Source organism: Schistocerca serialis, chromosome 1 (genome assembly GCF_023864345.2).
Source record: "Schistocerca serialis cubense isolate TAMUIC-IGC-003099 chromosome 1, iqSchSeri2.2, whole genome shotgun sequence".
In the NCBI taxonomy this organism is placed as follows: domain Eukaryota; kingdom Metazoa; phylum Arthropoda; class Insecta; order Orthoptera; family Acrididae; genus Schistocerca; species Schistocerca serialis.
The window spans coordinates 672,277,853-672,291,014 of NC_064638.1; positions in this window are offsets into that span (position 1 = coordinate 672,277,853).

Genomic DNA, 13,162 nt, shown 5'->3' on the forward strand with positions numbered 1-13,162 from the left:
ATTATTCACATGTACTGGTTTTACAGTCTATATAATGTCGAATACTCAAATATAGGACAACGGTTTCAGTATTTGATGTAGGTGGCAGTAAATAGAATTCCACCTCCGAATCGTTTACGAGTAATGCACCCAGTTTCGGAAGGTTATCACCGCACATTAAGGCATTCTCGCATGGATAATAACAGCCACATGACAATGTCTGGCAGAGATGGAACTTCATCTACTGTATTTCATAAGTGTGACGGACACTTCACTTATGATATAGGTAACACGAACTAGAGCGTAATAATTCAGCCGTGGGTGCATAGGTCAGAAATCTGTCATATTCAACTGGGGAAACACTGTCCCATGCTGGTAAAATTTTCTCGAGCTTACAGCCCTGACAGGTGTTTTAAAATCCACGAACTTTCACCCGAATGCTCCTCGGTCATTGTCAAGTGATGATTGTTTTTTGGATGCTGCTACCGTCGTTATATAGCCAATATGCCCTCTGCGACGTCACTCGTGCCCTCTCGAACGCCATACTAGGTGATGTTGCGCGCCCGCCGAGCCGCTTCAGCCTTCCAACGTCCGGGTTTCAAACCGTACCTGGCTATAAGCCGCCATCTTTATTAAGCGTGTTGCCATACATTTTTACTTCAATTGCTTCTTTAATTACGTTATTCTAGAAACATGTAGGCGGTGTAACAACTGATGTCTCTCCCAATGCAATACGATATCCGCGTTCTAGAGCGCAGATATCCCAGGATAACAAAGGCGAAAGCATCTCTCGTGTTCTACACAGCGCAGTTCGGTAGTACGTGCAGTCTTTCTGAGATAAAACAGTCCACACCCAGACGGTATTTTATATACTCCTGGTGTTCTGAGGCCTCTATCCTCCTTCACAGTTCTCATGACTTGTCGAATTTTTGTTGGAGCCCCGAAGACAGAATCGATTTTATTCCTCTTTACGAGGCGGCTAATCTTTACTGTTACTGAGCCACAGAACGGCAAAAACGGAAGCTTCGTCGAGTCATCCTCGAGGTCCTTCTGGTTCCATGTTTTCGGAAAGATGGCTTACGAAATCTCGCGATATTGCAGCCGTTTTCCTTGAATATTTTCCGTAAGTGGGTCAGTTCCATAAGTGGCTCAGTTGCCTCGGCAGTTTTTCAGTCTGAGACGGCTTCCGCTCGATGCGCCAAGGTCTTTAGAACTGAACGTTTCTGCGACGGATGATGATAGCTGTTAGCGTGCAGGTATCGGTTCGTGTGGGCGAGTTTCGGTAAGCACTGTGGCTAAGACAGCCATTTGCTTTATGGAGAGCGAGGACCTCAAGAGAAGGCAGGGCACTCAGTCTCTACCTCCATCGTTAACTTGATACTGATGGCGTTATTATTAATGTGAAACAAAAAATCTTCCAACTTTTCACGTCCGTGGGACCAGACAACGAACGTGTCCCAAGGCAATGATAAAGGCAACTAGACTTTGCTGGAGCAGTGTCCAGGGCGAGGTCTTCAAAGTGCTCCATAAGCAGATTGGCTGTAACTGGTGCTAATGGGCTCCCCATCGCGACACCCTCCGCTGATTAAAATAATCTACATCATACATAAAATATGTTGACGTCAGAATATGTTTAAATAAATCAATAACGGTGTCGTCAAATACATTTTTCACAAGATGGAGAACATTTTAATCAGACGGACGACATCGCGATGGGGAGCAGATATAGCAATGCCTCCTATAGAAAAAATAGTAGAAAAAAATTCCAGAGACTTAAGATTGGAGAAGCGTTATCTGCGAAAAAAATTCCAGAGACTTAAGAATGGAGAAGCGTTATCTGTTCTATCAGAATTACAAACATTATTATCTGTGTTCTTTTGAAGAGGAAGAATGAATGTTTTCTTTTTGTTTCATTGTCGTATCGATTCTGCTGTTCTCGCTGACGGACGTTAATTGTTCACGGTCTGTAACTGATACAATTATTCGTAGTATAAATATAATTGTGCTGAATGTATATATGAGATTAATAATTGTAGCGCGTGTTTTTGTCGGTAGCGAGTACCTATCCTGTATATGATTCAGTGCTTAATAATTAAATGTTGCCCTGGCCATTTTTGTATAGGCTCATTATTGTAGCGACGTCATTAATGACAAAAATTATGCAAGTTCTTCCAGCGGTCATATAACAGTAAAAGTATAAAAAGAATAATCCTAATAATCTGAAAACGTTGTCTTGTAGTATTTTTCAATTCATATTAAGCCAGAGGAGCAGCTTTTTTTTATTAATAACGATATCAATGAATGCTTACGCTGCCATTGCCATTGCCATTGGAGCATCCAGCCCCACAAAAAAATAACTAAGCATTGTTTAAATGTATTATCGCGTAATATTAAAAAAGGATCTAATCCATCGTGATTAGGACAGATGTCTTCACGTTGGGATATGTATGCTATTATTGGTGATAGCGCTCTGAGAAAAATTAGCCGTCGCTTTTAACAAACATAGAAGATTAAAGATTCATTAATTCTATTTTTCAAAACCATCTCATACAATAAGAATAACTGCACGATTATCGTTGTATGGAGTATTCAATTAACAATTTAATTATTCATTACGCGATAACTGGCGCCGAACGTGGGGCTCGATGTTCCAGAAAATTTATGTATGTGGAAAGAATATGTTATTAATATAAGAAAATTAATGCTTGTATATGTAATTTGTTTCATGTGTACGAGGACTATTATTTTCGATGTAAAGAGAAACGGAGGACCTATAACATACAACAGATCTGAATAACAATAAAGCCGACAATAAAAACGAAGGTAAGGGCTTCTGAAAATACCTCTTGCTTTCGTGTGTCGTATTGTTTGCCAACATTTATGGTTCGTACCGCGTGGTAGTGTCTTGCATACAGCAACTCAAGTAGGCAAGAAAGTTTATATTTGCTGTAAATTTGTGTAGAATTAGAAATTTTATATTTTATTATTATTATTTTTGTGGTGACTGCCGCATGAAAATAATTGTGATTGAATAATGTCTCGTTCAGAGTCAAAGAGTTTACGTAGTGAGACTAGGAGATAAATTAAAATGGAAGTAGATTCACGAGAGGGTAGTGCTAACGAATTGGAGGAAATCCCCATGGAATCTACCTCCAATAGAAATATACAGGAAAATATTACCGATCACGAAGTTTATACTGCACATCAGCGGGCAGAAATGGAGCGTCGCGATGATAGCAGTGCGTTGCCAACTGTTGCGCGTGAAAAGCCGAGCCCGCAACTAAGCAAACAGTTGCGTGCGACGCTCCGGATTACGACGCCATGACTGCGATTCTAACGAAGTTAGATCAGTTCCAGCAGCAACAGGAGGATAGGGATAGAGAGAGGGAAAGAATACAGTTAGAAAGGGAGAGACAGCAGGAAGAAAGGAAAAAGAGAGGGAAAACAGTATATACGAGGGCAGTTCAATAAGTAATGCAACACATTTTTTTTCTGAAACAGGGGTTGTTTTATTCAGCATTGAAATACACCAGGTTATTCCCCAATCTTTTAGTTACACAACACTATTTTTCAACGTAATCTCCATTCAATGCTACGGCCTTACGCCACTTTGAAATGAGGGCCTGTATACCTGCACGGTACCATTCCACTGGTCGATGTCAGAGCCAACGTCGTACTGCATCAATAACTTCTTCGTCATCCGCGTAGTGCCTCCCACGGATTGCGTCCTTCATTGGGCCAAACATATGGAAATCCAACGGTGCGAGATCGGGGCTGTAGGGTGCATGAGGAAGAACAGTCCACTGAAGTTTTGTGAGCTCCTCTCGGGTGCGAAGACTTGTGTGAGGTCTTGCGTTGTCATGAAGAAGGAGAAGTTCGTTCAGATTTTTGTGCCTACGAACACGCTGAAGTCGTTTCTTCAATTTCTGAAGAGTAGCACAATACACTCTAGAGTTGATCGTTTGACCACAGGGAAGGACATCGAACAGAATAACCCCTTCAGCGTCCCAGAAGACTGTAACCATGACTTTACCGGCTGAGGGTATGGCTTTAAACTTTTTCTTGGTAGGGGAGTGGGTGTGGCGCCACTCCATTGATTGCCGTTTTGTTTCAGGTTCGAAGCGATGAACCCATGTTTCATCGCCTGTAACAATCTTTGACAAGAAATTGTCACCCTCAGTCACATGACGAGCAAGCAATTCCGCACAGATGATTCTCGTTTGCTCTTTATGGTGTTCGGTTAGACAACGAGGGACCCAGCGGGAACAAACCTTTGAATATCCCAACTGGTGAACAATTGTGACAGCACTACCAACAGAGATGTCAAGTTGAGCACTGAGTTGTTTGATGGTGACCCGTCGATCATCTCGAACGAGTGTGTTCGCACGCTCCGCCATTGCAGGAGTCACAGCTGTGCACGGCCGGCCCGCACGCGGGAGATCAGACAGTCTTGCTTGACCTTGCGGCGATGATGACACACGCTTTGCCCAACGACTCACCGTGCTTTTGTCCACTGCCAGATCACCGTAGACATTCTGCAAGCGCCTATGAATATCTGAGATGCCCTGGTTTTCCGCCAAAAGAAACTCGATCACTGCCCGTTGTTTGCAACGCACATCCGTTACAGACGCCATTTTAACAGCTCCGTACAACGCTGCCACCTGTCGGAAGTCAATGAAACTATACGAGACGAAGCGGGAATGTTTGAAAATATTCCACAAGAAATTTCCGGTTTTTTCAACTAAAATTGGCCGAGAAAAAAAATGTGTTGCATTACTTATTGAACTGCCCTCGTATGAACAGCTTAAAAGTTTGGAAGTCATGAAAAGAGACATAGCCAGTTTGAAACAAGCGTACCAGGAACTGCCAAATTTGGTAGCTAGTTTAACAACAGACTTACAAAATCTGCAAACAGAGCAGAATAGCATGAAGGAAGATATTCAGAACATAACCGAGAGAATAGAAAATAAAGAGATAGGAAACGAGGAAAGAATACAGAACTGCCTCGTGGAACATACTAATAAAGTCGAAGAAAAAGTAGAAAAATGGATAAATAACAAAGAGAAACAGATAGACGATAAAATACAAACAGAAGTGACACGCATAGATCCCGCAGTTCACTCGACTAGTCAGGTCAATTAGACAGAACAGGAAAGAGTAAATAACACGAGAATGGAGGACAATTATGTACCTGCTTCGCATGTTTCACACGAAAATCCACCGTTCTCTGCCACCTATAATACATTTTGTGGGGTACAGGCAGGAACGAATAGTCCTAAAAGTGAACCGTTGAATGGTGCGGAGGCTGTGCCCACTCTATCTCCAATAATGATGGATGAGAGCTTAATGCTCTTCCCGCGAGCGAATCGCGACTGGCACACGAAAAGCAGGAAGTGACGTTGGTACCCAAGGTAACCTCCTCCACATGCCGTAAGTTGGAATATATATGTGGATGTAATGCTGTCTTCTAATTTTTGGTCTACATAACCACTACAATCAAAATCTTATATAATATGTTTCGTGCGATCACTCCAGCCCCAAATTAACCATTCCTGGAGGCCACAGCAGATGTCACACTAAACTGGCCATCCTTCTTGTATGAGTTTTCCACAGTCTAGCCTCAGTTCTTCATTTCATGTTTCATTTCACATATTACCTGTCAATTTTTTCTTCGAAAGCACCACATCCAACTTCTTCTTCTCGTCCGGATTTTCATTTGTCATTTCCATAAAGTGCGATCTTCCAGAACTTCAGGAACTTCTTCCACATTTCCAAATCAGTACTTGATACTAATAGAGCTCTTTCACTGAAGAAATGTGGTTCGTCTGTGCCACTCTAGTTCTGATAACTTCCTTGCCTAGGTAGGAGAATTCCTCTAGTTCTTCCTGTACCGTTCCGAATTTTTATATTAATGAGTCTTTTTTCTTTCTACTGCTCTTAATCACCTTCGTCTTTACTTTGTCTGTCAGTGAGTCACGCTCCTCATTTCACTGCCATGGAAATTTGCTCGTAGTTCCTGTACAAAGAGGGTGTCTCAAAGACTTCCCTTCAACTGCCTATGTGCTCCATGTGTGAGGATTAAGTCACTGGACAGATCACAGTGGGAAAGGGGTTTTCTCGTTTTGTTAGTTGGTTTTGCCTTAGTGACTCTCAACGTTCAGGAAGACATTCGAGGTTTGAAGAAGATCGTTTAAATGCATAAATTCACAATGATCCACGAAATTGTACTCGAGGACTGGGAAATGTGATGACATGTGACCCTTCGACCATAGTGCGACATTTGCAAGCAATGGGGAAGATTCAAAGATTGGGTTTATGGGCACCGCATGCTCTAAGCCAAAATCGCAAAAATCGGTGGGTGGCCATATTTGCAACTTTGCTTGCTCGTTATCAATTGGCTCGTGAACAGCACCGACCATTCCCATCCTCTATCGTTTCTGATGACAAGAAACAATGTGTTTACGATAACATAACGAAAAGAAAGGACTGATTTAGCGCAAGCAAAGCGGCAATTCCATGTTGCAAAGAACCTGCGCCCATCCGCAACAGATAAAATTATGCATCCGGTGGTTCAAATGGTTCAAATGGCTCTGAGCACTATGCGACTTAACTTCTGAGGTCATCAGTCGCCTAGAACTTTGAACTAATTAAACCTAACTAACCTAAGGACATCACACACATCCATGCCCGAGGCAGGATTCGAACCTGCGACCGTGGCGGTATGCATCCCGTGGAACAGCGACGGTGTAGTGTTCTACGAATTACTTCCTCGAGGTTTAACCATCACTGCTGACATTTATTGTCAACAACTGAGACGTCTTGCAGACGTAATCCAAGAACGACGTGAAGTGATGCTACTTCAAGATAATGCCCACTCGCATTCTGCTAGACTGACAAAAAACACTGTACACTAGTTGGGTCGGGAAGTCATTCCGCACCCACCTGATATTGTGCTCTCATATATTCACGTTTTCCGCTCTCTAGCGAACGACCTTAAAGGAATGCAAATGCGCTCCAAACTTGGCTCGACGAGTTCTTCGCCACAAAACCATGTGGTCTCTATAGTCACGGAATCGGCAGACCGTTGTAAATAGTGAAGGAGAATATATTACTGAAGACAACAATCTCTGTGAAGTGTATCTCTTGTTTCAATTAAACTTATGGAAAAACGGTACGAAATTATACACCGATCACGTATTTTAGAAGCGAATCGTTTATTCGGCCTGCCTCCTCTGTCACAGAGCAGGTGGCTAGGTTATAGATAACACAAATGGCATACGCACACTGCAGCGTACCTGCGCCGTGTGGCCTAGGAAGACGATTTACGCCACTGGGAAGCGTCAGCGAACATTGCGTATCCAATGAAAGTTGTTTAAAAAAATGGCTCTGAGAACCATGGGACTTAACAGCTGAGGTCATCAGGTTCGTATCCTGCCTCGGGCATAGATGTGTGTGATGCCCTTAGGTTAGTTAGGTTTAATAGTTCAAAGTTCTAGGGGACTGATGACCACAGATGTTAAGTCCCATAGTGCTCAGAGCCATTTAGAACCTGCGACCATAGCGGTCGCGCGGTTCCAGACTGAAGCGCCTAGAACCGCTCGGCTGGAAGTTGTTCCCAATGACGTTGTTCACTAGACATTTGATGAAACTTGACTTGAGTGGTGATGGCTCTGAAGCGCCCTGTGTATAGCTGACAAGAAAGATTAAAAAGTGTCAGTGTAGCTCCCAGTCATAAGAGACTTAATGCTGTGCAACATCCTTCACAATGTGGAAACGTTGCACCGGCATGGTTGCTCCTATAGGCGTGTCTGTTACATCATCACTTTACCACGCAAGACAGTGTAGACGCGTCAGCTGGGCGATCTTAACGTACGCCTGTGCACATTTTATTTTTGCATGTCGTTGACTGAGTTAGAGAACGCGCTCTGAACCCTTTGAGGTCAGGCCGCCGCGCCGGAATGGTCGATCGGCTGGCGTTTCGTTGCGAGCCCGATATCTGCAGCAGCCGTAAGCCTGTAGGAATGCTGCTCCGCGCAGTACGTTCACTTTCACGCGTCATTCTCTTCATATGTAATTCCGATGTAGTTTGATCACGCTTGACGTGTTTTGTTTGCTCTTTGTTGCGAGGCGTGTGTACGTGTGCTGCAGAAAACTGGGGCTGACCTCAGACTTGGCAACTACTTGGAGCACAAACGATGGCGTAACAATCAGGTTTATCTACTTAGTAGTATAGCTGCGAATACAGTCCACCTATGCGAGCATAGGTTTCCACGTCCGTATTCTTTTCAGTAGTAGTATTTAGCCTGTGGCATGTTATAAAGTAATTAACCCTTTCTACATTATTGACATAATTGGCAAGATAACGTGTATTGGTGTGTGTATGGATGGCACTGCTGACTATTAGTATTATTAATGTACAGGAATCTACTTCTTCATCCACTTCTTCCCCTGCTGGAGAGTGCTTACAATATTTTAATACATTTTTACCACATGACGCAATTATTTATTCAGAAGACAGTTTACTGTCCATCTTTGCCTGGTTACTAACTTATTCTGATAGAAAGAGAAACAGAGAGTGTCTACAGTCACTACCTTACCACTCCCCAAAAATGGCTCTGAGCACTATGCGACTTAACTTCTGAGGTCATCAGTCGCCTAGAGCTTAGAACTAATTAAACCTAACTAACCTAAGGACATCACACACATCCATGCCCGAAGCAGGATTCGAACCTGCGACCGTAGCGGTCGCTCGGCTCCAGACTGTAGCGCCTAGAACCGCACGGCCACTCCGGCCCGCTACCACTCCCCCCCCCCCCTTTACGCATACCTGGGGATGAAATGTCATTGAGGCAGTCACCCACCCGTAAGAAAGTATGGTTCCGGCGCTACGATTTCCATTAATTTTACGCGTTACCACATTCACTTCGCTATTATTGCCATCACAAATGTTGCTGTAAATGGTATCTAAACCCTCCCCCTCTCTCTCGACCCGTACTAACTGTATCTTAATAGTGGGTCACAAGTGTACCAAGTTTGATTTCATTTGCTGATATACGTAGAATTCATACTAAGCGAATGCAGCAGCCACGAGATTTCAAATAATCAGTTACAGGCTTTTAAATGAATTCTAGGTGTTACAGAGGCGCATCGATAAGCAGGTCAGGACAAAGATTCCCATGGTGATGAGGTTTTGGCTTTAGTACTTTCATCAGGTATGCCGCAAGACTCTAATGTTTTCATACGTTCTCCCAAAAATAATCCTGTGCATTCTTGAAGTACGGGTCCATAGCCTCTGCAAACAATTTACATACATTCAGAATGACTTTTCACTCCGTAGCGGGTTTGTGTTGATTTTGAACTTCCACTCAGGTTAAAACTGTGTACCATACAATTACACGAACCCGTGAGTAACTTTTCCTATCGCAAAGAAATTTGTCCGCAATATGTTTTCTTTCAAGATTATGTAGTACAATTTCTCCGAAGTTTGGGTGGTAGGAAATGACATCCTGACACAAGCAGAGCTCTGAACGCGTGTCATAAGTAGTGCATGTGTGTCTCAGTCGGCAGAACACTGTGTACTTGCCCGGTACACGGTTTTAATCTGCCAAAAAGTTTCAGGTTAAATTTTAATTTTTTCGGTAATGTCTGTCTCTTTACAGGCAGCCTTCAAATATTTACCATGAATTATAATGGGGCCATGCACACTATCCCTCAATGATCTCCTGTTTGAGAATGACATACTCGTCGAAAGTTTCCATTAGCAGGTTTTTCAGTGGAGAGACATCCACTGTCGAAAAATGAGTTAAATTGCAGCTCAAGCATTGAGGTTGTTGGCTCGATCAAATACTGAATTCATTGTAAATCATCCAATACATAAGCAGAATACTGCCAGATATCAATGGCACAGTTCGCTGATGACATTGCTATCCTGTGTGAAAGTAAAGCAGATTTACAAGATTTACTGAATGGAATGAACATTGTAATGAATACAGGATATGGACTGAGAGTAGTTCGAAGAAAGATGAAGCTAATGAGAAGTATCATAAAAGAGAACAGCGAGAAACTTAATATCAGGATTGATAGTCATGAAGTAGGTGAAGTTAAGGAAATCTGCCCCCTACGCAGTAAAATAACCCATGACGGACGGAGCACGGGGGACACCAAAAGCAGACTAGCACTGGCGAAAAAGGAGGGCATTCCTGGCCAAGAAAAGTCTATCACTATCAAATACAGGCCTTAATGTGAGGAAGAAATACCTGAGAATGTACGTTTGGAGCACAGCGAACGTGGGCTATGGGAAAATCGGAATAGAAGAGAATCGAAGCATTTGAGATGTGGTGCTACAGAAGAATGTTGAAAACTAGGTGGATTGATGAGGTAACGAATGAGGAGGTTTTGCGCAGAATCGGAGAGGAAAGGACTATATGCAAAACAATGACAAGAAGAAGGGGACAGAATGGTAGGGCATCTGTTAAGACATCAGGGAATAACTTCCATGGTCTAGAGCAAGGTGTAGAGGGCAAAAACTGTAAGGAAGACAGAGGTAGGATGTCAGCAAATACTAGTCTGAGATGAAGAGATGGGCACAGGAGAAGTATTCGTGGCGGGAGGCATCAAACCAGTCAGAGGATTGATGACAAAAAAAGGTTCGTAGCGTTTTTGTTTTACGTGTTGGTATTCCGGTTGCTATATGTTTATTTATCGATTGGCATTTTTATTTGTAGTTTTCTGTTGCGATTTTGACTTGTAGCTTGTATTTGAATTTACATGTTTTCATTTTGTGCTGTTCAAGGTGCCATCATAAATCACGGTCGCTTCGACTAATTACTGTCTTTAAGTAAAAGTGTCATTGCCCGCCCGATTAGCCGTGCGGTCAAACGCACTGCTTTCCGGGCGGGAAAGCGTGCCGGTCCGCTGCATGAATCCGCCCAGCGGATTATTGTAGAGGTCCGGTGTGCCGGCCAGTCTGTGGATGGTTTTTAAGGTGGTTTTCCATCTGCCTCGGCGAATGCGGGCTGGTTCTCCTTATTCCGCCTCAGTTACACTATGTCGGTGATGGCTGCGCAAACACTTTTCTCCACATACACACACACACTCCATTACTCTACCACCCAAACACTTGGGGCTACACTCGTCTGGTGTGAGATGTTCCCGGGGAGGTCCACTGGGGGTCGAACCGCACAATAACCCTGGGTTCGGTGTGGGGCGGCGGTGGGGTGAGTGGACTGTTGTGACCTGTTGTGGGGTTGTGAACCACTGAGGGCTACGGCGGGGACGAAGCCTCTCCGTCGTTTCTAGGTCCCCAATACAATACAATACAATGCAAAATAGTGTCATTTCTGTTCGTCTCAATGCGCATTAGTTTCAGTCACCTCCTCTACTATACTGTAGCAGTTTCATCGAACTACGGTACTTTGCACCAACACATCATGCGGAGGTTACGTTCGCATTTATCATTTGATCACCAGTGTTCGTAGGTAAAGGATTATCGCTGCGAGGAAAGCTTGGATACCTAATTTCGTCAACGAAAGAAAAAGTACACAAATACTGACGAAAAGAAAGAAATGAGTAATATTAGTCACGTAGAAAAGAAATAAATACAGAGTACAGGAAAGTTGAAGCCAACTTCCTGGAAAAAATGTGAAAAAGAAGAAAAACTCATCGGTAGGACAGGTTCAGCAAATAGGTAAATGGAAAAAGAAACTCGCACTGAAATTAAAAGCAAAGGCATCCACGTTAAGAGTGCAATGGAATTCCGCACTGATCGCAGAGGAACTGTAAGATGCCGTGATAAAAGAATTAGTTGATTTGTAAAACAGATGTGATCGAGTATTACAGAGTTAAACAGGGCTTTAATCAATGGTGGAGCTGGGAACCAAACGGATATACAGGTTGGTTTATACAATCTATGAGACTGAAGACATGCCACCAGAATTTCTGAAACCGCGATCCACGCAATCTCGAAGATAGAAAAGGGAGATAAGCGAGAGAACTATTGCCCAATAAGCTTAACGCCTCATGCAGCCAAATTAATAAGTAGAATAGCATAGCCGGCCGGAGTGGCCGAGCGGTACTAGGCGCTACAGTCTGGAACCTCGCGAACGCTACGGTCTCAGGTTTGAATCCTGCCTCGGGCATGGATGTGTGTGATGTCCTTAGTTAGGTTTAAGTAGTTCTAAGTTCTAGGGGACGGATGACCTCAGAAATTAAGTTCCATAGTGCTCAGAGCGATTTGAACCATTTGAAAGTATAGCATACAGAAGAATCGAAAACAAAATGTAGGCCCTGCTACATGACCGCCAGTGTAAGAAACGTAAAGGCACCAGAGAAACAATTCCGATATTGCCCTTGATAATGCAAGGAAGATTTCAGAAAAATCAAGACACATTCGCAGGACCTGTCGACCCGGAAAATGCGTTCGATAATGTAAAATTGTGCAAGGACGTTCGAAATTATGAGGAAAGTAGGTGTAAGCTATATGGAAATTCTGGGAATATACAACATATACAAGATCGAATAGGGAATAAGAAGAATAGAAGACCAAGAAGGAAGTGCTGGGTTTAATTGAGGTGTAAGACAGGGGTGCAGTCTTTCACCCCTTACGAGTGCACATTGAAAAAGCAATGACAGAAATTAAACCTAAAGTTTCGGCGTGGTACTATAATTCACGGTGAAAAGCTATCAATGATAAGGATCGCTGATGACATTGCTGTACTCAGTGAATACGAAGGCCCGCATCTCGTGGTCGTGCGGTAGCGTTCTCGCTTCCCACGCCCGGGTTCCCGGGTTCGATTCCCGGCGGGGTCAGGGATTTTCTCTACCTCGTGATGGCTGGGTGTTGTGTGCTGTCCTTAGGTTAGTTAGGTTTAAGTAGTTCTAAGTTCTAGGGGACTTATGACCACAGCAGTTGAGTCCCATAGTGCTCAGAGCCATTTGAACCATTTTTTGAATACGAGGAAGAATTGCAGGACCTGTCGAATGGAATGAACAGTTCATTCGTGCAGAATAGATAGTAATAACGAAAAAAGACGAAAGTAATGAAGGGTATCGAAACTGAGGTTAGTGATTAACTTAAAATCAGAATTGGTGTGCGAGCAGTATACGAAGTTAAAGAACTCTGCTACATCGAAAGCAAAGAGAAAGTAAAACGCATACTAGCGCAAGCTCAAAGGTTATTCCTGGT